We start from the raw sequence: 26475 nt of genomic DNA, 5'->3' as shown, positions 1-26475 counted from the left end.
ACGCTCACTTCTCTTTTCCCTTCATACCCTCTCCCATCATTTCGGTTACCATCTATATTACCAGCCCACACCACTCTCTCAAGCTCCAGAGCCATGGAACCCACCTTCTACTCAACACCCCCACTTTGTCCCACTGGGGCCCAAATTCAACAAGTCCAAGACTGAACCATCATCCTCCCCCCTCAAACCTTTCCTTGAATATGTATATGACACTTTCATACAACAGCCACCCTTGACTGTTCTCCTTCCTCACATCCACATTAAATTTCTCACCACGTCTACTTCACCTTCTCAAAGTCCTTCAAACTAGCTTCATTTCCAGTGACACTGCCTTAGACCACCAGACCACCCCCAACATTTATCAACTGGAAATCTGCAATAGCTTCCTAACTGGCCTCTCTGCCCCTAATTGTGCCCCCTTTCCATTCTTTCAATCTTAATAAGAGTGATTTTCTAAAATGTGAATCTCACCACATCATTTTCAGTCTCAAAACCCTTCAGCAATTTCTCAGTGTCTTTCAGATGAAGCCTAACATTACCATGGCCTCTGATGGGGCCCGACCTATCTCTCCAGCCTAATCTCCTTCTCCCTTCCCTATCTCACACCCTATAGCTACTTCCTCCGAAAAGTAAACTTCTTTCAATTCTCAATGCACCACATTATCTTTTGCCCCTAGGACTTCAAAGAAGAAGAACTCACTGTCTGGAATCTTCATTTTTCAACTCCTCCCTCATCCTTCAGACCTCACATACTACTACTTCCTGACCTCTGTTTGATGGGGCTGAGTCCCCTGCTTTGTTCTCCCAACACCCTGAACTTTCTCTATCATGACACTTAGCACACCTTTTCATAACTGCTCATTTAACTATCTGTTTAAGCTGTAAGTCACTTGAGGATACTGGTCTACCTTGCTTACTTTTATATCCATAGTGCTAGCACAGTGCCTAGAACACCCAATCAATATAGTTTTGAACAGAATGTATTAAAGGAGTGAAGTATCAAGAAACTCAAGCCTGTATGGCCACTCTCCTGGGACTGAGCAGTCCCCTCTGCTTCATGTTCTGGCTCATTCAACCTTATGGCGACCCCTGTGCACACCCTCACTCATGTCCCCAAACTCTGCACGTTGTCACCAGTGCTCTCTGTTCACATCATGTCAGCTTTCAGAAAACAGTGCCCATACTGCATGACCTGCTGGACCAGCATCAGGAAGGACCTCTGGATGTCATGATTTCAGAAACCATAAGAAAATTCACTCCCTGTCCCACCACAAAAAATAACAATACTTTCCTTTGGGTAATTTTCAAAATTCCTTTATGTAGGGGTCAAAGCTATTGTTTCTTAACTAGAAGCAAGTCAAAATGCAATTGCCTTTTAAACTTACACTACAGAAATAAAAATTACAGGCCCTAAATTCTTTAACCATTGACTAAAATTAAAGTTCTGGGGATCTAAGGTACAACTTGGTGACCATAATTAACAATACTGTATGATATTCTTGAATGCTGCTAAAAGAGTAGATCTTAAATGTTCTCACCACAAAAAAAAAAAAGGTAATTATGTGAGGTGATGGAGGTGTTAACTGACCTTATTGTGGTAATGATTTTATAATATATACATGTATCAAGTCAACATGTTGTACACCTTAAGCTTACACAATGTTATATGTCTACCATATCTCAATAAAGCTGGGGAGAAAATAAAAATAAGATATTTTTTAAAAAGCCACAAGTTTTTTGATAAAAGAGCTTTGGGAGATTAAGAGCTTTGGGAGATTAAGATTAAGCCACAAGTTTTTTGATAAAAGAGCTTTGATAAAAGAGCTTTGGGAGACTTTGAGAATACTCTGTACGGAGCTAACAATTACACCTCGTTACATAGATACGGAAAGAACTGGAAAATATTTACCAGTCAACTCAATTTGAAGCCACTAAGAATACAAACATAAGATAGATTGGAGGGAGAGGATGCTTTTTTGTCAGATTTATACTTTTTCAGTATTTTATCACCATAAAATTCAGTAGTCTGTACACAAAGGTTTCTTGTGGGATTTTGCTATTAACTATAATGGTTAATTATTACACAGCCTCTAACCTTGAGACTATAAAACTCACCGAACTGCCCAGTGTAGGAAATTGCTTTTATCAATCATTGTTTATTTGTTACAGGAAATTGCATTTTGTAATATTTAACCCACAGTGACTTCACTGAGCTTGCTATAATTAAGTCAACCAGTATAAAAACTATTCAGATCCTCTTGGGGTTAGAAAGAAAAATCACCTGTCTTTTTTCTGGTACCAATTATCGTACAAGTAAATATAAACAGTGATGATACACAGCAGGAACATTTTAAAACAATACCAAAGTACCTCAACTTTTTCCGCTGCAGCTCTAAAGTATAAATGACTGAAAGCAGTGCCTTCCATGGGGTTATAACTGGGGAGGAAAAGAGCTGGAGGGCACTAGAGCCCAGTGATCTTTCAAGGGTGAGGGAGAGAGTCCAACATGCAGAGTAAGAGGGAGATGTGGGGTGATTCAGAAGGGGAAGAAGAGGGAACCGAACTGAGTACTATTCTAGAGAGATGCTGGATGATAGTGATTCTGCATTCAGCCTTTGGAGTTCCATGTACCTGGGTTCAAATCCTGGCTCTGCCTGCCACTCACATACTTTATCATCAAACAACTTGCTTAATCTCCCTGAGCCTCTGTTTCCTCAACTGTAAAATAATGATACTAACAGTCAATTCATGGAGGGGTAAGAAGTAAGAGAGAGGCTTATGGTTTTTCTCTCCAATTTGTTAATATGCTGTATCACATTGATTGATTTGCATATATTGAAGAATCCTTGCATTCCTGGGGTAAACCCCACTTGATCATGGTGTATGATACGTTTAATGTGCTGTTGGATTCTGTTTGCTAGTATTTTGTTGAGGACTTTTTCATCTATGTTCATCAGTGATAGTGGCCTGTAGTTTTCTTTCTTTGTGACATCTTTGTCTAGTTTTGGTAACAGGGGGATGATGGCCTCACAGAATGAGTTTGGGAGTGTTCCTCCCTCTGCTATATTTCAGAAGAGTTTGAGAAGGATAGGTGTTAGCTCTTCTCTAAATGTTTGATAGAATTCGGCTGTGAAGCCATCTGGTCCTGGGCTTTTGTTTGCTGGAAGATTTTAATCACAGTTTCAATTTCATTGCTTGTGATTGGTCTGTTCATATTTTCTATTTCTTCCTGGTTCAGTCTCAGAAGGTTGTGCATTTCTAAGAATTTGTCTGTTTCTTCCAGGTTGTCCATTTTATTGGCATATAGTTGCTTGTAGTAATCTCTCATGAGCCTTTGTATTTCTGCAGCGTCAGTTGTTACTTCTCCTTTTCCATTTCTGATTCTATTGATTTGAGTCTTCACCCTTTTTTTCTTGATGAGTCTGGCTAATGCTTTATCAATTTTGTTTATCTTCTCAAAAAACCAGCTTTTAGTTTTATTGATCTTTGCTATCGTTTCCTTCATTTCTTTTTCATTTATTTCTGATCTGGTCTTTATGATTTCTTTTCTTCTGCTCACTTTGGGGTTTCTTTGTTATTCTTTCTCTAAATGGTGATCACCTCAATAGATGCAGAGAAAGCTTTCGACAAAATTCAACACCCAGTTATGACAAAAACCCTCCAGAAAGTAGGCATAGAGGGAACTTTCCTCAACATAATAAAGGCCATATATGACAAGCCCACATGGTCCTCAATAGTGAAAAACTGAAACCATTTCCACTAAGATCAGGGACAAGAAAAGGTTGCCCACTCTTACCACTATTATTCAACATAGTTTTGGAAGTTTTAGCCACAGCAATCAGAGAAGAAAAAGAAATAAAAGGAATCCAAATCTGAAAAGAAGTAAAACTGTCACTGTTCACAGGTGACATGATACTATACACAGAGAATCCTAAACATGCTACCAGAAAACTACTAGAGCTAATCAATGAATTTGGTAAAGTAGAAGGATACAAAATTAATGCACAGAAATCTCTTGCATTCCTATACACTAATGATGAAAAATCTGAAAGAGAAATTAAGGAAACACTCCCATTTGCCATTGCAACAAAAAGAATCAAATACCTAGGAATAAACCTACCTAAGGAGACAAAAGACCTGTATGCACAAAACTATAAGACACTGATGAAAGAAATTAAAGATGATACAAATAGATGGAGAGATATACCATGTTCTTGGATTGGAAGAATCAACGTTGTGAAAATGACTCTACTACGCAAAGCAATCTACAGATTCAATGCAATCCCTATCAAACTACCAATGGCATTTTTCACAGAACTAGAATAAAAAATTGCACAATTTGTATGGAAACACAAAAGACCCCAAATAGCCAAAGCAATCTTGAGAAAGAAAAATGGAGCTGGAGGAATCAGGCTCCCTGACTTCAGACTATACTACAAAGCTACAGTAATCAAGACAGTATGGTACTGGCACAAAAACAGAAATATAGATCAATGGAACAGGATAGAAAGCCCAGAGATAAACCCACACACATATGGTCACCTTATCTTTGATAAAGGAGGCAAGACTATACAGTGGAGAAAAGACAGCCTCTTCAATAACTCATGCTGGGAAAACCGGACAGCTACATTTAAAAGAATGATATTAGAACACTTCCTAACACCACACACAAAATTAAACTCAAAATGGATTAAAGACCTAAATGTAAGGCCAGAAACTATCAAACTCTTAGAGGAAAACATAGGCAGAACACTCTATGACACAAATTACAGCAAGATCCTTTTTGACTCACCTCCTAGAGAAATGAAAATAAAAATAAACAAATGGGACCTAATGAAACTTCAAAGCTTTTGCACAGCAAAGGAAACCATAAACAAGATGAAAAGACAACCCTCAGAATGGGAGAAAATATTTGCAAGTGAAGTAACTGACAAAGGATTAATCTCCAAAATTTACAAGCAGCTCATGCAGCTCAATATCAAGAAAACAAACAACCCAATCCAAAAATGGGCAGAAGGCCGAAATAGACATTTTTCCAAAGAAGATATACAGATTGCCAACACACATGAAAGAATGCTCAACATCATTAATCATCAGCGAAATGCAACTCAAAACTACAATGAGATATCATCTCACACCGGTCAGAATGGCCATCATCAAAAAATCTACAAACAATAAATGCTAGAGAGGGTGTGGAGAAAGGGAACCCTCTTGCACTGCTGGTGGGAACGTAAGTGGATACAGCCACTATGGAGAACAGTATGCAGGTTCCTTAAAAAACTAAAAATAGAACTACCATACGACCCAGCAATCCCACTACTGGGCATATACCCTGAGAAAACCATAATTCAAAAAGAGTCATGTACCAAAATGTTCATTGCAGCTCTATTTACAATAGCCAGGACATGGAAGCAACCTAAGTGTCCATCAACAGATGAATAGATAAAGAAGATGTGGCACATATATACAATGCAATATTACTCGGCCATAAAAAGAAACGAAATTGAGTTATTTGTAGTGAGGTGGATGGACCTAGAGCTTGTCATACAGAGTAAATAAGTCAGAAAGAGAAAAACAAATACCATATGCTAACACATATATATGGAAACTAAAAAAAAAAACAATAACAACAACAAAATGGTCATGAAGAACCTAGGGGCAAGATGGCAATAAAGACACAGACCTACTAGAGAATGGACTTGAGGATACGGGGAGAGGGTAGGGTAAGCTGGGACAAAGTAAGAGAGAGGCATGGACATATATACACTACCAAACGTAAGGTAGATAGCTAGTGGGAAGCAGCGGCATAGCACAGGGAGTTCAGTGCATAGCACAGGGAGATCAGCTCGGTGCTTTGTGACCAGCTAGACGGGTGGGATAGGGAGGGTGGGTGGGAGGGAGACTCAAGAGGGAAGAGATATGGGGATATATGTATATGTATAACTGATTCACTTTGTTATAAAGCAGAAACTAACACACCATCGTAAAGCAATTATATGCCAATAAAGATGTTTAAAAAAAAAAAAGAGAGGCTTATAAGGTGTTTCGCTCAGTTCTTAGCATGTAATGATGTTGGATAAATGCTAGGTGTTGTCTTTGTCATTATTATCATTTTCGTTCCATTTCACTGCTTCACTTAGGTCCGGCCTTGATGACAAAGATGCCCAGAAGTGTAATTCACTGCGGGCACTTCCACCTGCCCCCTGCCCCAGGGCAGTGTCACAGAGCCTTCAGAGTGGCCTTGCTGCTGGAAAGGTTGTGCAGTGCCTTGTCCTGGCTCATCTTTGTCACTGGAATTCTCATCTCAGGGCTCTGACATGGCAGCTTCCTGGTGACAGCCACATCTTCTGGGTATCCAGTCAAGCATAGTGAAAAGGCCATTCTAAAACATCTCCTATCGCCGTGTTGTGGTAAAGTGGAGAGAGCATAAGATCTGGGACCAGACATATCTGAATATCAGTGCTCACCATCTGAGTCTGGTACATCAGCGTCTCTCCAGATTCTTCATCTTAGATTGGGTGTACTGCCACCCACCCTCCAGATTCATTGGGAATGGAAACTGCTCGTCACAGCGCCTGGCACAAGGGAGGTGACTCAACAAATGTTAATTATCACTATTATTACACTTGTAATCATTGTGAGAGTTTCTGTTGGATTCTCCTCAGATTCTGAGAAATACTGAAGATTAGGACTAGAATTGAGTTCAAAGATCAGCTACATCCTCTTACATGGAAGCGGAATGCTCCAATCTACCTAAATCTCAAAGGCTCCAAGCCTTTATCGTTCTGTTGACAGGAAGTCTTACCTTTCGCAGGTTGCCTTTCTCCAAGTTTTCCTTGTAATTCTCAGGATGCATATATGTAATCATGACTTAGATCTGTGGTCATGGCCTCTGCCATGGTTCCCCCTCTGTGATGGTCCCATGGACTTGAACATTGGCCCTGCACCTTGGAAGAACAAGCCCTTCTTCCAAAGTGAGAAGGGTACTATCCCTTCTGTGTCACATCTGTCTGTGGGAAGAAAGGTCCCCAGAAAGTGTTTACTGATGTGGCACTTTAAATTCACCAACAAAAGCCCTCTGTTGTAGGATGGCTGGGTCTAGACAAACTCATGACCCTGCTGTCACACTGTCCCCAGACACTTATATCTCATTTTAAAATCAGGGTCTCCTTGCCCAACCCCTTCTTCCTTCTCTTGAGTTCTCTCTCAATGGCTTCCCTCATTCCCCTAGAATAGGACTTCAGTCAGACACATGTGCACACACACCAATCCATCAGACATGTCTATAAATGTTGGAATCCCAGCTATGGACAGCAATGAAGTCTTTTTATCCTAGGCCCTTTGCAAATAAGTGTTTGCAAACAGTTACATGGCGTCAGCAAAGTCTCCTAACTCCATTCCCCAAGAGTCCCAGCTTAGCCCCGCCAAGACTCACGCTAACACAACAGGTGAGGAAAACCCAAGGTTAAGTGATTGAGCTGGGACACATCAGCAGCTGGTGGCAGAGTGGGGACTAGAACCCCAGTCCAGGGCTCGGTCTCCCCCCACCCACACTGCCCCCTTTCAGTGCACAAGCTCCCTCCCCTATGCTGATGCCTTTGATTTAGCCAGATGGTTGACACATTTTTTCCCTCTTTGCCAAAAGGATGATTTGCTTTCCAAAAATCTCAAATTACGCAGCTCATGACTGCTTCTTAAGATAAAGAGAATTGAATTCTAACAAAGCACTGTAGAAAGCAACTTGACAGGACCATGTTTCTTCTGTTTCCTATCTCTTGAGGCCAGATGCCTGCTCTCTCCTGTCCACCCACAGGGGATTTGTGACTAGGTTTGAATTCTTCAATACTGTCTCCTGGAAAAGGCCCCAGAGCCACTGGTGTGCCTGCAAGAAGGAAGAAACACGTGGCCAAAACCAACCCAGTGTTGGCAGGCCCTAAGGCATTTCCAAGTCCTGAACTCAGCTTTGGGTGCTAAAAAATATGTCGGCAATTGCTGAGTTTCAGAAGCAAAAGGGAACTAAGACTTGAGGCTCTTCCTACTTAGGGGGGAAAAAAAAAGGCAGTCCAAGGCTTCAGACCGACCGTGCTGACCACAGTGCCACCTTACCTTTGAAGCATCTAGTTATGGATTGCTAGCAGGACATTGGAGGGTAGTTTAGGGCAAGAAGTTTTTGACTAATATTTATCCAGAAATTTTATTTTCCATGTGTTAAAGCATTTTGCAGAAATCTTCCATTCCTCCCATGTAACTTAAATCAGTCCTTAGGAACACAAATAGAGACAAGCACAAATTCATCTGACCAGGTTTTAGAGGCGTCAACTCAGAGTTGACCAGGCCAATTCACAGTTCTGGAGAATATCTAACAGATTACACTCTTGGCTTCTCAAGGAAACACGGAAGTCATTCACTCTCGGTTGTTAAGCTCTTTCACTCCTCTGTGATTCCTTTGCAGCTGAGGATCCTTGCTCCCAAACCTTCTCTTAGCGCCCTATCCTACTTAAAAGCACCGATCCATATACAAAATCGGGGTGGGGGGGGCGCTTCCCTGGTGGCGCCGTGGTTAAGAATCTGCCTGCCAATGCAGGGAACACGGGTTCGAGCCCTGGTCTGGGAAGATCCCACATGCCGCAGAGCAACTAAGCCCGTGCGCCACAGCTACTGAGCCTGTGCTCTAGAGCCCGCAAGCCACAACTACTGAGCCCGTGTGCCACAACTACTGAAGCCCACGTGCCCTAGAGCCTATGCTCCGCAACAAGAGAAGCCACTGCAAAGGGAAGCCTGCGCACTGCAACGAAGAGTAGCCCCACTCGCCGCAACTAGAGAAAGCCTGTGCACAGCAACGAAGACCCAACGCAGCCAAAAATATATAATAATTTTTTTTTAATAAAATGGGGGAATCTGAGTACTAGTTTTCTCAGGCTGCTATAACAATGTACCTCAGATTGGGTGGCTTGAAAACAACAGAAATTTATTTCTCACAGTTCTGGAGGCTGGAAGTCCAAGACCAAGGTATGGGCACAGGTTTGGTTTCTTCTGAGTCCTCTCTTCTTGACTTGCAGGTGGCTGCCCTCTTGCTGTGTCCTCACATGGCTGTCCCTCTATGCACATGCCCTGTGGTCTCTCTGTGTGTCCCAATCTCCCGTTCTTACAAGGACACCAGTCAGACTGGATTAGGATCCACTCTAACAGCCTCATTTTAACTTAATCACCTCTTAAGACACTATCTCCAAATAGTCACGTTGTGAAATACCTGGTATCAGAGCTTCAACATATGTATTTGGCAGGGGGGGAGCGGGGGGGAACACAATTCAGCCCATAACAGCCTGTCTTTATGGAAAGTTTCCAAATTCTATGAAGGAATAAAGAAACCCATCCCATACGTAACAGCCTTGTGGTTTGGGGGGTTGTGTAGAAAGACACGGTTAGATCTAACATGTGGTTTAATTTTAGGGACTGCATGATTCTTGTTCCCCCAAAATACTTCACATGCCTTCAGATTCCCTTATTAGAGCTTCATATTTTTTTACTTATATCAAACAGAGTCTTTCTTCTGTTAAAATGCAAACAGCCCTAGACTGAGCCTCATCTGTCACTGAGACTTCAGTATAACCATCACTTCCTTCCTAAGAGCAGTTTCTGATGAAGGACAGATGACTGGGCACCTATAGGGCTAGGGAGAAAGTGAAGGGAGGATCGTGGAGGGAGGCAAAAGGAACAGAAACATGAGAAGACAGACCTCATTGGCTTCACTGTTTGGCCTAGATAGCAGCAGAGATTGAAAACTGATGCTCCAGTCCATAGGGCTAGCACTGTTGCAAGGAAGCAGCCGCTCAGAGACTAAATTCTCTAGCACGCTCCCCCTTGCCTCTGTGGGGCCATGTGAATGGATTGTGGGCTACGAGGCACTACAGTTCACGGCCTGGCCTATAAAAATATTCTACACACTTTCTATCCTCTCTCTTTTCCATCTACCAGCTGAAAGCAAAGGATTCTGAAGCCCTAAGAAACAGCAGAACCACAAAATGGAAAGAGCCTGGGGTCCTGAATCTACACGAAACACCTGTACTGAACTGTGCTCGTGTGAGTAACTCCTGTTGGTTCAACCACTGAGATTTCAGGGATTGTCCTTTATAGCAACTGGCAATTCCTTAATTAAGAAGTTAACACAGTCAACGCATGGCTGAGTTTGGCAAGAAATTAATAATCCCTTCAAAAGTGGGTGGTTCGTGCTAGTTTATGCCAAGAGTGAATACAGATAATAAGAAGGGTATTATGCATAGAAGGTACTCAATAAATACGTATTCAATGAATAAATGTTCCCAAAGGGACTCTCTGCCTGATAAGGCAATTCAAACTGAGATAGCAGAGGGTGAACACAGATATAAAATGTCAACCCTACCCCCTCCCGCCAAACTGAAAGAAGTGTCTCTTTGTGTTCACGTGTATGAAGGATTCAGCTTCTTTTCTGAACAGTGAGAATAGGCAGAAATACGAATATATCTCATCTATCTGGGGATGACATATAATCAAAAAGTAAAGTCATCTGTGTAAGTCCTACATCTAAAATTTAAAGAATTAAAAAAAGAGAAAATCATCTGTCTTGCAATGTTGAAATAAAACCCATCTGTTTAATTGAAAATAATAATGTAAAACTGACTTTTGTTTAGTCACAAGCAGACAGCCTCGTTTACCTAGCTATATTAAGGGTGCCTTAACATGGTAGACACATAAGCATTGGTTCAATGACAGCATTAACAATTGAGCACCTGTGGAGTGCAAAGTGCTGTGGAGATGAGTGGAGCCTCTCCCAGAGGCTTGCAGGCCAATAAGAGAGAACCACATGGTTCAAGAATGCACTCGAACCCAAGGGAGAATGAAATACATGCTAAATAGATGTATAAAAAGCATGCTATGGGAATAAGGACAGTTGATTCTGATGGGTAGGAAGAGAAGGTAGGGTAATAAAGAGCAGGTGGAATTTAGGCTGAGCCCTAAAGTAGAAGAATGGCTGAAGGAATGTCATGGCCAAGGTGATGGAGAAATGGCAGCACCTAGCTGGCCTGAGAAGGCTGGGCACATACAAGGCACTTTAGGTGATGACCTTGTTAAAGAAGGGAGGGGCGCATATCAGGGTCTGATTGTGACTAGGGAGCAAAATCTTAGTCTCAAAATAAGTGGATTTCCTTTCTTTTCCTTCTCCCTCCAAATTTTGAAAAGCACTACTTCCTTTAAACGATATAAAACGGCATTTTATTAAGTTGCTTTAATCTGTGTAAGATGACTACCATGCCCAAACTACTTTAATGTTACAGAAGTTAAAATAATGTGAAGAAAATAGGTTATAGAATAAAGCATGGGTATATTTTAGTTCTATCTTCTTAAATTATATTAATTTCTGGATAACAAAACCTCATTTTGTTTCAGTTCTTATCATTAGAAGAAACGCTCTTAAGTCCATATTAGCAATCCAGGTGCCTGTCCTGGTAACTGTGCTTCAGAAAAGGACTTGAATTCAGACTATAGAGTATTTATACGACTGAGTCTAAAGACAGGGTCTTCTAAGAGCTCCTCAAATGTCAACACAATTTAGTTGGTAGTTCATGATCCTTCAAATCATTTTTAAGGGGTACAGAATTAGGAAGAGATGGGCAGACCAAAGTCCTAGCTTAAACCAAGGCTGAGAAAAATGCCAAAGTCTTTCTTCCATTCATTTAGCAAATATCAGTTAATCATTGTAAATTGCTTAATTAGCAATTATTTACTTTGTACAGTACAATTTTTACTGTTTTAGGCTCCAGGAATGTATAAGTAAAACAGATTGTCAAGGTCTTTGCTCTCATGGAGATTATTTTCTGTTGGGGGAGAGAGCTCACACACAACAAGACATGGTGGAGGAGTAATATTTTGAGACCTTTACTGAGGTTTCTCATTGCCACAGCCAACCCCATCTCACCCCACACTTCACTTCTTCATGCCCTTTAAGAAGCAGTGGTCCCTTTCTATTGGCACTGTTCTCAGTGGCTTTGAGTATGTACATAGATTTTTTTATCCATAGAAGAGACAATAGTATTGAAAATCAAGGTGTTTGAAGATGAAACACTTCGCTTTATTTTGCCTTGTTCTGTTTCGTTTCAAAAAGCTTGGCTTCGAACATCAAGAAGACAAAGCCTGGAAGAAGAGGGCACACAGTTTACCCATAAACGCAGTTTGGAAGGAAAAGAGTTGAGATGTCTTCTCACCACTCAGAGAGGAGATCAAAGACCTTTTTGAGTTGAGGGAAAGAGCTTCAAAATTAGTAGATAAAAGCAAGAGAGAAAATGGTTGGTGATGGTCACTAAGATAGGGCCCCTTCTTCCCTCTCAGAAAAGAAATTTCAGTTGGGTGTTGATAGAGCCCCCTACATAGGTTCAGGAATGAGAGCAGAGAATTTCTTAAAACCTCACAAAATATCTCACACAGCAGGGACTGTTCCCAGCAGAGCAGAATGGAGGCTGGCATATTCAGGCAGAAAGAAAACCCAATAGAACTGTCCTCCAACCATGACCTCCCCCTGCCCCACCAGGCTCCTTCAGCACAGAATGGTACAGGAGAGCATCAAAAGGTTTTCCGTAATCCCAGTAAGGGTAGAGTTGTCTAAGAGAGCACCAGTGGACCAGAAGAGGCAACTTGCCTTGGACCATAAGGATGCTGGATGACCGGCATGGACCGACTAGATGACAGAGTAGCGTGACAACCTCAGTGACTGATGGCAGCAGAGACAGAAGTCTCCAACCACTCAGAAGAGATCAGAGTGGACATGAAGTAGATCAGACACCCCTTTTCCAGTCTCCACTCCCATAATCTACCACCCTACAGGGGACTGTGCCATGCACAAGAAACCAACCTTATTGTGTCAAGCCACTAAAATTTAAGGCTGTCTGTGACAGTAGTTAGCTTACTAAAATTATTAATAAAAACAAGTAAATTACCACTTCTTTTGCTTGTTTGAATATGTGACATATAAAATTTGTACCCAGTACATGATAAATACTACGAAAATGAAGCCAGGAGACAAGAGAGATAGTGACTGAAGGAGAAATAAGTGAATGATTTCTCTGTCATGAATAAATGTTCTCTCTGTGAAAATAACATTGGAGCTTAAGCCTGGATACTGAGAAGGAGGCAGCCATGTGAAGTTCTTGAATATGAACGTTCCAGGAAGAAGAAATAAGTGCGAAAGCTTTGAGGTAGGGATAAACTTGGTTTATTTAAGGAATTGAAAGAAGGCGACATGGCTGGAGCAGAGAAAGCAAGAGAGAGTAGAAAGAGCTGAGTTAGGGAGATGGACATGATGGTATAATGGAGGGTCATAATGTCAATGGAAAGAAAGAAGTCTGAATTTTATACTAAATTCAATGAGAAGTCATTGGTGAGTATTAAGAAGGGAGGTGATATGATTCCATTTATCATTTATTTTGGCTGCTGTTTGGAGAAAGGATTAGAGTAGAACAAAAATGGAAGCTGAGAGACTAGTTAAAAGGCCATTAAAAGTCTAGGGCTTCCCTGATGGCACAGTTGGCAAGAATCCACCTGCCTAATGCAGGGGACACGGGTTTGCTCCCCGGTCCAGGAAGATCCCACATGCCGTGGAGCAACTAAGCCATGTGCCACAACTACTGAGCCTGCACTCTAGAGCCCGCGAGCCACAACTACTGAGCCCGTGTGCCACAACTACTGAAGCCCACACGTCTAGAACCCGTGCTCTGCAATAAGAGAAGCCACCGCAATGAGAAGCCCACGCACCACAACAAAGAGTAGCCCCCACTTGCCACAACTAGAGAAAGCCTGCACACAGCAATGAAGACCCAACGCAGCCAAAAATAAATAATTTTTTTAAGTCCAGATGAGAGATGTTGATTGTTTAACCTGAACGTGATAGTTATAGAAATGGAAAGAAGTGAATATACTGGAGACGTATCTTGGAGATAGAACTGATTAACTGGATGGGACAAGTGAGGAAAAGAATGGAACCACCCCCAGATTTTTATCTTAAAAAGTAGGAAAAGGTGATGCTATTTTCCAAGAAGAGATCGGGAGAAGAACAGTATAGGGAGAGGGAAAAGATGAGAATAAAGAGTTCTGCTTGGGCCCATGACATTTAAAATGCCTATCAGACCTCCAAGTCAGGGAGGCAGTCTGACATCAAGTAGGCAGTTTTATTTTTGAGCCTGCAGCTCAAGGAAAGGTCAAGACTGGAGACTAACATTTGGAAGTCATCTGCATATAGATGGTATTAACATAATGGGACTAATGAAATCCACCAGGAAGACAGGGTAGCTAGAGAAGAGGACCCAGGAAAGAGCCTGGAGGTCAAACAAAGAAGGTGGAGCCAGAGAAGAGATTAAAAGGGAGCATCCAGGGAGACTGGAGGGAGGGAATCAAACAAGAGAAGCTGGTGTCACAGAAGCCAAGAAAAGAAACTATCTGGGTTATCTCTACTCTGAAATTAGCACAGATAGTTCAGAAGGTTTGCTGAGTTGCTAAGAGCCTTGAGTCAATCATTTCTGTCTCATTATTCCTCACAGAAAGAAAAAGGTCAGGGTCATGGACATGAACTGCCCCCCAAATGCATACCCTTAGTCTCCTGAAGCATACTAATAGCTCCACTCCCTCCTCTCTACCACGGGAGTGGCTCAAGTTTTATTGGCCCTGACTCAAGAGAGTCTTCTCCTAGTCAAAAAACAGCTTTCAGAACACATCATTCAAATCAGCTATACCTTTGAGAGAATGACTTTCTCTTTACATATATTATGTGTATTAGAATATTAAGCTACAGACTACCATCAGACAGGCCACAGATGATGAATGTGGGGTGGTTTGCTTACTATTAAAGGTTGCCTTTGGGAATGTATTTTAAGTGAAATTTTGTTAATAGCCATCACCTTGTCTATAGAAATAGTCTGACCTGCTGCAAATATTAGCTAACTCAACACTCCATAACCACTGACTTGTCTACTTGTAAACCCATCAAGGATAAGAACACTTAAAGATCAAATGATACATAGAAAAAAAACTCCTTAGTCACCCAACAACCTCATTTCCCACATTAACCGTGGCCTATAATAAGACAGTATTTTAGTAATGTAAAGTTTCCAGATTAGCCAAGATGAGATCTATCCAATTCTGTACCCACTTTAATGGACCTCCATCACAACACTTGAGAGTACTTCAAGTTATGACTTGAAATGTCAGAGTTGGATGCCTTCAGGGATTGATCGTATGCTTGTTTTTATTGATGTTGTCATAGCTGAAGTGATAGAGATAGTTGTTAGGTACTTGAATAACCAGGAGGAACTTAAATAAAATTCTCTAGTCACCCACACAAATTTTAAGAGGTCTATCAAAGTACATAAATTGTACATAAAAGTACAAATATTCATTGATCCAGAATATTTCCATCCTCAAATGGAAACCATGTTCATTTCCCCACCCACTAAAATATATGTCCACAATCCTCCTCACAATTTTGCATACAAGCTCAGGAAGGTCTCAGATCCTCTGGAGAGGACCCGTACCCCAACTGCCCCAAAGTTCCCAAGTTAAGCACCCTGGACTTACAATATTTTCTACTACAGGGTGTACCAGGTACCCCTTCTCCTTATTTGCTACCAGGAACCAGAACTTTTCGTTTCCCAAAGTGCAGTCGTTAGAGACCTGGGCTTTTTAATTCTCTAGGAAAATGGGCAAGCCCCATAGAGCAGGGGTCCTCAACCCCCAGGCCACGGGCCAGTACTGGCCCACGGCCTGTTAGGAACCAGGCCACACAGCAGGAGGTGAGCAGCGGTCAAGCGAGTAAAGCTTCGTCTGCCGCTCCCCGTCGCTCGCATTACCACCTGAACCACCCCCGCCCCCGGTCCGTGGGAACATTGTCTCCCACGAAACTGGTCCCTGGTACCAAAGAGGTTGGGGACCGCTGCCATAGAGAATTGAAGTTCATTTCCCACTGTGTACGGGGCTGGAGATGCTGGGAGCTGTCCTGCGTCCTGAAAATCTTGAGCTAGCATCCGCTGTCCAAGGTCTCAAATGTCTTAGAGAGTGCTTCACAGAGTACGGTCTACAGCATACCTGTATCAAAATCAACCGGGTATGCATAATGAAATCCAACTTCCTAGCCCATCCTAGAATCACCGAGTCAGACTCTTTATGGGTAGGCCTCACAAATCTGCATTTTGACAAGTTTCTCAGGAGCTGCTTATGTCTGACACTAAGACATGTCTCCCAAATTTTAGTACCACTTTGTTAGGACCAGGGACCATTTATTCCCACCTGAACTCACTGATCACTGTGAATACATCAAAAACTTGCAATATTATCTTATTAACAGTCATGATGAGTTATTATATTCCTGAAAAGGGCATTAACCAAATTTCTTCCAGATGGTACATGTCACGATTTGTCACCAAATACAAAAATCTAACCCCATCAAGGAGTCTCAGGAAAGGCAGACCCTTTTTTGAAATTAACTTCCTTGATCTTTTAGCAAGTCTTTCCTGTCTGTCCAATATAGCAACAAAATAACTGTAATTACACCATTATTTACTGATCATTCACTCTGTGCCATCCATCAAGTCTGTAATAATGATTAATAGTAGTCAAAAAAAACCAAAACATATTGAGTGTTTACTACATGCTCAGCACTGCTCAAAGTTCCTCTCATGATTGTCTCATTTAATCCTTATATAATATATATACCCATGACCCCCAAAACAGCAGGAAAAAAACGTACCCTGTATTACTTGAAGTGTTGGTGCCCACTTCTAGGCCTTGTCAGATAAATATATGACGCTAAAGCTAATGCTTTGATATTGTTCTTTAAAATATGTGAAAATGGGGGAGAATAAAAATGCCCTTTATTGATTGCTTTAGCAATTCCTGGCATTTTAGCATGTTTTCTTCATTAAAACATCACAACTATTTATGAATAGGTTTTATTATCCCCATTCTGATAAGCTTATTGAGGAACTGACATACAATAAACTGCACTTATTTAAAGTATGCAATGTAATAGGTTTTGATATATGTATACACCTGTGAAACCACCATCTCCATAAGCTTCCTTGTGCCCTTTGTAATCCTCCCTCCACCCGTTTCCAGTTCACTGTCCCCAGACAACCACTGGGCTGCTTTCTGATGCTATAGACTAGTGTGCATTTTCTAGAATTTTATATAAAGAAGACCAGACGGTGTATACTCTTTATCTGCCATCTTACACTCAGCATGATTACCTTGAGATTCATCCATGTTACTCCATTTGTCAATACTTCATTCCTTTTTGCTGCTAGTAGTATTCCAATTATCTCTCACTGTATAAATAAGAAAACTATGAAAATAAGCAACTCCTCTGAGATCACACAGTAAAGGACTAGATTCAAATGTAATTTTGTGCCCAACACAAAAGCCCCAGATTTTTCCTCTATTTTATTTTTAACTGAGAAATAGCTCTACATACATCTTCAGAATGGGAGAGATATAGCACCCCAGAGTGAGCGGAATAGGATGACTGGAGAGGATGTCAACTGTCCTACCCACCCACCCCCATCACACCTGCTCCCAGCAGTACCACCGCAAACTTTGGGCTTCCCATTACTAAGCCATTCACCCCAAGAAGACCTCCAGGGTCCTGGGGCTGCCAAGGTACACGGAGGTCACCATGCACAGGGCCTAAGCTCTAACTAGAGCCCCATCTTATAGGCCAAAAGGGAAGGGAGTATCTGGGGCAGATGATGGGAGCTGGTCAGATTTACAGTAGGGGAGGGAGGCATCCAAGGAATTACGACGACCTCATTAAACTGGGTCACTTATGTGACTTCCCCTGCTAGATAGATTTTTTTAATAGAGACAAAAGAGGAGATAACAAGTGGAAATTGGAAAAGGAAAAGTGGACTACCCTTGCCAAAGTCCCAACTGCTCATTGGGTGATCTCGGGTACCCATGATTCTTGGTATATAAAAACTTAACAGACTGTGTTTTCCGATAATCCTCAACATATTTTTGAAGATGAATTAATAACAATAATAGCAACAACAATTACTAGTATTTATAGACTGCTTGTTATGTGCCAGGCACCAATCAAGAGAATACATTTTTATCTTACTAACCACGAAACTCATCCTCAGAAAATATAAGTGCCTCGTCCAAAGTCACAGCCAGAGAGATTAAGTTGTATCCAGAGTTCAAATCTCGGAGTTTGAGTCCAGTGCTCTTCCCATGACTCACAAGGATTCCAGGCTGCCCTGCACCCAACCACCACCACACACTTCACCATCCCTGGTCCCAATCACAGGCTCACCCTAGAGCATATGTTGACTTAGGTCCTTCAGACCCCTGACACCTTATCTTATGCCATCAGCACATGTCATTCTGTGGTCCCTGCCCTCAAAATACTGTTCAACACTAGGGTCAACGTAAAAGATAGTCCAATAAACAAATCCTGCACCCAGGAGTTAATGATTATAATGTTATGCTCTTCTCAGGTATCAACTGGGGCTTAAGAAGACAGTGCCTAAAATAGTGAGGGAAATGATGGGCAGGACAGGGGTGTACAGATTTTCCAAGTCTGGTCTTCAAACATTTGAATGTCATAGATTTATAGACTCTTAATTCCAGGCAAAGTAAACTACTATTCCTCTTTCGGAGGGGCCAACTCGGGCTGAAGTGACCTTTTGCCTGGGGGAGGAAGAATGGAAACAGTAATCATAACAGTTAAATGATAATAATAATAGAAGCCAACATTTACCGACTACTATATATTGGGTATTTTTTCCAGTATTATCTCAATTAATCCACAATTTCATTAAGCAGGTGCCGCTGTTAGTCCCATTTAGAGATGTGGAAACTGAGAGAGACACAGACAGAGATAGAGACAGAGAAAGAGAGTAATCTGGGAAATAATGGCTGGTCTTTCAAACTCCACATAACTCTTTCACAGATCTCCGCCAGCTATTATGCACCTATTATGTGCCTGGCACTGTGGGAACCTTAAGCATATTAATTGAAACTTCACAGCAATCCCCTGAGGTAGGTATTATTATTATACCTATTTTATAGATGACACCCAGGCAAGAAAGAAAGGAAACTGACTAAAGTGTAACGCTGAAGCCGAGCACAGGCAGTCAGCCCTGAGAGTCCACACTCTCACCCAGCATAGCTGGTTATCTGTTCGAGTCTAGGTCTTTCTCTTTCTAGGTCAAAAAGCTTTGGCTGTGGGAGCCAAGCAAGCCAAGCGCGGACTTCGGGTGGCAATAGCGCCAGAAAACCACCTGGGAGCGCTGTCCTCCCTGGACTGGAGAGAACGCCGGGAAGCCGGGCTCCTGTCTAGCCCGCCCCATCCCACAGCAGCCAATCAGAAGCTCCGCTGACGGAGCAGCGCTCACCGAGGGAACAGCTGTGGAGAACGACTGGATAATTTTCTTAAGAGACAGCTGGTTTCCAAAGATGTAAAGTGACGCACACCTGACGGGAAGTCTCCACAGGAGTCTGTAGCGGGAATAGAAGGCTCCAGACATTTTAACCCGAAAAACTCTCTACGAGAAGCGTCTCTGCCCGGCCCTCCCACGGCGGAGAAGGCGGCAACCAATCCTGATAGCCCCCTTACATGTTTATCCTATCCACCAATCATCGCTCTACGTTCCAAGACGGTCCCTTACCATTTCAGCCTATCAGGAACGCAGTTTGCCCCTTGCCGATCACGTGGTCCAAGGTGAGGCGGGGCTGCTTGTGGCAGGAGCCTGAAGCAGAAGCTGAGCCCCGCCCCCGCAGGGATGTGCTGTTTTCTGGGGTGGGAATCTGCAGGAGAGTAGCCTCAGACAGCGGGTGCCACGTTTCTTTGCCGGCGCTGCAGTAGGCACCCGACTCGGTTCTGACCCAGGACTTTAGATTGGGGGCCTCACTGATTCAGTCCCAGGGCCTTCCACGTGCAGTCACCCCTGCTCTAATCTCGCTCACTTCCACCTTCCAGGATCCCACACAAAATGTCACATCTTCTCCTTGCAGGGATTGGTCCTCTCTGAGCGCCTTTAGAACTTTGTAAATATAACATTGCAGCATTTACTGCACTGTTTTATTATTTATTACTCCCATATTGATCTGAGGGTGGAGACCAGATTTCAACCATCTTTGCCTTGGGCAAGTTATTTAAACCCTCTGTGCAGCACTTTTCTCAACTGTTAAACTGGGGTAATAGTACCTCCTACCTAAAGTGTGTGCATTAAATTAATACTTGTAAAGCACTTAGAAGAGTGTCTTGCACAGCAAATGCTCAGAAAATGTTAGCTCCTGTTATTCCTTTGCCTGGCACAAGCCTGTAAGTACTCAGTAGTGTTTAGAATCAGTTTCACATACTCATTTTTGGAGGTTTAAATCTTGGCTTCCTCAAAACTGCTGCAAGAAGCGTATGGTAAAAACATACATATGTATAAGGTATTTCAACATGCTATCACAACTGACAACAGCACTCTGAAGCTCCGACTGCAACTTGCTGGCTGAATGACTGTGGAAATTACCTTAAAATTCTTTAGTTCCTCAGGTGACGTGGGGATGATAATAATACCTGCTTCATAGGGTTGTAGTGCATGCAAGCAATGCATGAGAAGTGCTGAGAACAGTGTCTGTCCTATAACAAGCTCTCAGTTTTCTCCTTTCTTCCTTATTCCAAATTCAGTTTGGTAGCAAGGGCAAGAATGGAATGGCACAGTATAGTTTCATATCTTCTACCTTACACTTGTCTCCCACTTTAACTTTTGCAAAGCACATTTGTATATTATCTCATTTAACACTCATAGCAACCCTGTGAGACTCAGGGCACTTACTGGTTTGTGGGAATCCCAAAGCACCTTTTTGGTACAGTTTCATGCATGTGCATTTGGAAGAAGGCTCTTTATTAGTGTATGTTTAAATTTATTCTACAACTTTCCTTCACTTTACAGTACATCTCAGAGATGTTTTTATGTCTATATCCCTATTTTTCTTTAATTACCACACGGTCTTTCATACCTGAATTCATCTAACCATTCCCCTGTTGTCACACATTCTAATTTTTAAAGCCAAATTCTGTTGAGTCTCCCTCAAGCCCCAAGGCTTTGATTGCTCAAACTCTGAGCAGTATCCAGGCCCAAAGACTCAAGTCACCAGGAACTGAAATCGTTATGATCAAGAGTTTCCACCTGGCTCCAAATTTCTCCCAAACCACTCTCCAGCAAACTGTGGGATGAGAGTCCTTCCTCCCAGTGAGGAAAGGATCCAGAGAGGATGCCCACATAGGGCTGGAAAGGGCTGATGATGACTTTACCCTTCAGTAGTATTGTCAGAAGGGCTCTCTCAGACAGCCCCTCCCCAAAGCTAAAGGTTTCTCAGCACCTCTGCCCTTATCTCTACCCCATCCAGATCCCTCGAACATTTTGCCCCCTAAGAACTTATTTAACTGTAACCTCTCCACCACCACCTCCAAAAAGAAGACACGCTGTCCTATTGTCAGATGCACCATTATCCCATTAAAGCTCCCCAGAAATCCTGGCAGAGTTCCCAGCCCAGCTTTTTCTAAGGGATCAGGCTCAGCTAGGAGATAAAAGGAGTACAAGAAGGTCGTTGGCACTCATCATGACATAGGAGACCCTGAGACATCCGGTTCTAAAATGTGGCTCTGCAGCCAGGAAAGTTGCTTACATTCCCTGAGCCTCAGTCTCTACATTTGCCAAATAGAAACAGAGCAAGAAGAGTGAGGATCCAGGATACGTAAATGCAGGAAGGGGGCACGCAAACATCGCATACAAAGCTGTCAGGGAATGAGGAGAGGGAGAGGCCAAAACCCTGCACTTGCCCCTTGGGGATGGATGGAGATGGTCCTGGAGCACAGCTCAGCACGGGAGCCCCCTCTCCACCCTCCTGCAAGAAGCTGAGAAACAGGATTGTGTCTCAGAATATCTCAAGGCTGTGGCCAAGTCTCGGCCCTTATAAAGTGCTCTTTCCTCAGCCCCTGGAAGATCCTGTACATCAACAGAAGAAGTCTCACATAGGGCACAAGCTATTATCTGCTTACCGCACTATCCAGTCCACTTTCCTCCTTAGTAACAGAACTCTGATTTCCAGCTGGGATCATTGCCTTTGGAAATAAAACTACATTTCCCAGATGCCTTTGCAACTAGTTTTCTGGCCAATGAGATGTAAGAGATAGTTCTGTGTGGGCTTCCTGGGAGGCACAGTGAAGGCAGCCCTGGCCCCCTTTTGTTTTCCCGTTCTTTACCTCTCCTCCTCCTTTCCCCCTTCCTCAGTCCTGCTTTCTAGGAATGAGGTGACCTTCACTGAGGATGGCAGTCACAAGCTAGGATGACGGGGCAGAAATATACAAGGAGCCTGAATCTTTTTTTATATAAATTTATTTATTTTATTTTATTTATTTTTGGCTGCATTGGGTCCTTGTTGCTGTGCACGGGCTTTCTCTAGTTGCGGCGAGTGGGGGCTACTCTCCGTTGCGGTGCGCGGGCTTCTCATTACGGTGGCTTCTCTTGTTGCGGATCATGGGCTCTAGGAGCGCAGACTTCAGTAGTTGTGGCACGCGGGCTCAGTAGCTGTGGCTCGGGGGCTCCAGAGCACAGGCTCAGTTGTTGTAGCGCATGGGCTTAGTTGCTCTGCGGCATGTGGGATCTTCCCGGACCAGGGCTTGAACCCTTGTCCCCTGCATTGGCAGGTGTTTTCTTAACCACTGCACAACCAGGGAAGTCCCAGGAGACTGAATCTTGATAACCATGGACCTTGAACTGCCTACCACCAGACTTCTTTGATGTGAGAAAATAAAACCCTTATGTGTATAAGCCACTGCCATTTGGGGTTTCCTGTTATATGTACCCTGGCCTAATTCCTCACGGACCACTCTCTCTGCCCCAAGGTTTAAGGGTTGGTGGAAGGAAAGCAGCTTATATCCCACTGATTTTTTTTTTCTTTTTAACAACAAAGCAGAGGAACTAAAGTCTATTATTGGTTCAACTACCTTAACTTTAGATAAACTTTGAACATTCTTCTGACTGGGTCAGGTTGACCAGCACAAAATTAACCTTGGGTTCATGGAACACTTTGGGACAAAACATACAATGTACCCTCTGCCTAAACCACACATTGGCATGGCCTTGACGTCCTAGTTTCATGTAGAAAGAAAACAGCATTCTGCAGAAAAAGATTCTCAACACACAGGCACACTCCTGTACATATTTGTCAGTGACTGTGTTCAGTTCAAGCTCCAAACTGAGCTCTAAGTAACAGCTTCTTTTGAACAGAATCCAGCAGCAATAGAAGTCTCAGAGGAATGTTCAAGCATTCACAGTTGGCTTCTGGCTCAAAGCCTTCTAAACTTCCAACCCCTGTTTCTCCTTAGGAGGGATTCAGCCAGCCCCTCCCTTAGCAGACCTTTTGCAATCCTGCCCTCCAGGAGACACTGTGGGAGGGAACACTTGTTCCAGAGCAATGGTTCTCAAACTCAGAATTACCTGGAGGGCTTGTTAAAATACAAATTGGGCTCCAAACCCAGAGTTTCTGATTCAGTGGATCTGGGTGGGGGCCCAAATATTTGAAGCTTTAATAAATTCTCCAGTAATGCTGATGCTGCCAGTCCAGGGACCACAATATTTTTTTTTTTTCTTTTTTTGCGGTACGCGGGCCTCTCACTGTTGTGGCCTCTCGCGTTGTGGAGCACAGGCTCCGGACGCGCAGGCTCAGCGGCCATGGCTCACGGGCCCAGCCGCTCCGCGGCATGTGGGATCCTCCCGGACCTGGGCACGAACCCGTGTCCCCTGCATCAGCAGGCGGACTCTCAACAACTGCGCCACCAGGGAAGCCCTGGGGGACCACATTTTGAGAACCACTCTCCTAGAGAAAGGTAAAGGTCTTCAGGCTACTTCTTTCAGACATTTGGGGAACTTCCTCCAGTGTGTTCAGAGGTAGCTGGACATTGGTGGTGGCCTCTGCATAGCTGCCCTGAGAACCTGTCTGCCAGGACCTCTGTCTGCCTCCCCAGCCCCAGGGTTCCCCCTTAAGCCCCTCAGGGAGAGCTCTGGACCACTGAGCCAGGCACCTCCACAGGCTCTTCCTCCTGTGGGGTCTCCCTTACAGTCTGGGGGGTTGGGTCTGGAGAGGGGGAGAGATGGAATTAGATAACTTATTTTTCCTTCATGCTACATATGTTAAAAACATGTGTGTGTTGTTTTTATAATAAAATGACAAAAGAAAAGTGTTAAGGAATGCAAACTCATTTGGAAATGTTAGTTAATAACTAACATTTATTAAACTGTTACCATATTACAGGTCTGATACTAAATGCTCATTTAATTACTGTCACCATATTTCAGTTCTAAAACAGGCTTAGAGAAGTTAAGTAACTTGCCCAATGTGACACATGCAGCTAGTCAGTGCCAGAGCAGGAATTCAATCTCAGGTCTATCCAGTTCCAAAGCCTGATCCTTTCACGCTTAGGCAATGCTGTGGCTTGAAAATGCTGTTCATTTTCTAATGCCACTAGGACATGTATTCTCTACGAAGGTTATATGACCCCAAAGGGAGCAAAAAAGGGACTGGGTGGGGGGAGGGGGCAGGGCAAAAAAAGCTTTACTCTTCTTGTGTATAAAGCACAGATTTACATACAGTACATAATAGATATCATTATATCTGTAGTATTAAATTTTATGACGGAGAAATCATTAGGAAAAAATACCTAAGAAGTCTCCTTACAAGGACAATAATGAAAACAAGGTTGAGAAACACTGTGCAGGACAATTTGGCAAAGAGCCTGTTTGCTGAGAAAGTTAGCTCTGTCTTACACAACTTTCAAAGTTTCCTTATGGAGCAGAGGACAAACAGAAAATCTGACATTTATTGCTTAAAGCTTTTTAGTTGTTATGCCAAATGGTCCTCCCAAGAACCTCCTGATGTGGTCATTAAGGAAGATATTTACTGTCCACATCTAATAGATGAAGGGAATAAACTTTGGAGATAGAAACCATCCACCTCGATTTAATACCAAACAAAATCATCCTTCAAGAATAAAGTGATTTAAAGAAATTTGTAGACAAAATAAAGCACAGCTTGTTACCAACAGACCCTCAATAAGAAAACTTTAACGTCTGCAATGCAAGAAGGAATGAGGAAAGCAAGGTAAGTTGTTAGCACATGAACAAATCTATATAAACACTGATGTATAAAACAGTAGTCGTAATGTCTAATTGGGGGGCTTCCAAACATAAGACAGAGCTAAGATGTTGGACAACAATGGCATATAGGTCAGGAGGGAAGATTGGAGTCAGGGCAAGTTCAAGTCCTCGAGTTGTTTGGGCAGAATAGAACAAATGCTAGCCTGAGCGTTTAAGTTACACATGTATGTTAAATTTCCAAGTCAAATAAGAGAACAGACATCGAGCATAAAACTGCTCAATCAGAAGAACGCAAGGAACAAGTCGTATGCTGTCTCATCACAAATGTTACGAATCACTGAAAAAATAATCAGTCTTTATATTTACTTAAAATCATCATCTTTGAATACAGTCTTTTTAAATGTTGCTTGAAATCAATGGCATGAGTTAAGTTTTTCATACTAACAATAAGAAGGTTGTTTTTTTCTTTATTTTTATGGCTTAAAAAATGCCTAGAACTCAAACAATGTTTCCTAAACGGGGGTCCATAAAATTCTGGCTTCCTGAGATGCTAAGCCCCAAGGAAAAGGATTCATGGTCCAGCAGCTTGAGGGGTGCTTCACAGCAGGCCCTCACCTGGAGACTCACAAAGCTTTAAGGCTCTAAGAAGACTTACACTTAGTAAAGAAACCTCAACGCCTTGGTCAACCCCAGCATTTTCCAAACATCCCCTCCCCCACCGCCCCGACCACTCCATGGAATACAGTAACACTTCATGAAACCACTCAGGGAACCTCTAGATTAAACCTTCTTGTTTGAGCTAGGTGTCTCAGACTAAAAATCCACCAAAAACACAAAATGTGGACTCAGTTCTTTCAGGTCATTGACAAAACTATTTTAAAGGGTTGAAGCTTTGACCTCAAGCAATTTGAAACAGCAATACCAGCCACTTGCCCAAGCTCACAGTTACACCCTTAGCAGCCGTACATACCAAACACTGCCTCTGTGTCCCCAAACACACACACACAGAACTTCTCTCCTGTAGTCTCCTAGCTGCAGAGACAGCCTGCCAACACCCACAGTCTCACGCCTCCTGCCATTCCAACCCCCGAATGACCAAGGCTGGCTTTGTCACCTCATGCGTTCCCATTTCTTCACTGCTTACCCACCATCTTCCTCCTCTCCAGTTTGGTTTTGGAGAAGTTGGAATCCACCTGCCAATGCAGGGGACACGGGTTCGAGCCCTGGTCCGGGAAGATCCCACATGCCGCGGAGCAACTAAGCCCATGCACCGCAAGTACTGAGCCTGAGCTCCAAAGTCCGCGAG

This window comes from Delphinus delphis, chromosome 12 (assembly GCF_949987515.2).
Source record: "Delphinus delphis chromosome 12, mDelDel1.2, whole genome shotgun sequence".
Classification (NCBI taxonomy): domain Eukaryota; kingdom Metazoa; phylum Chordata; class Mammalia; order Artiodactyla; family Delphinidae; genus Delphinus; species Delphinus delphis.
The sequence above is the reverse complement of the archived record's forward strand: the minus strand, read 5'-3'. Positions refer to the sequence as shown.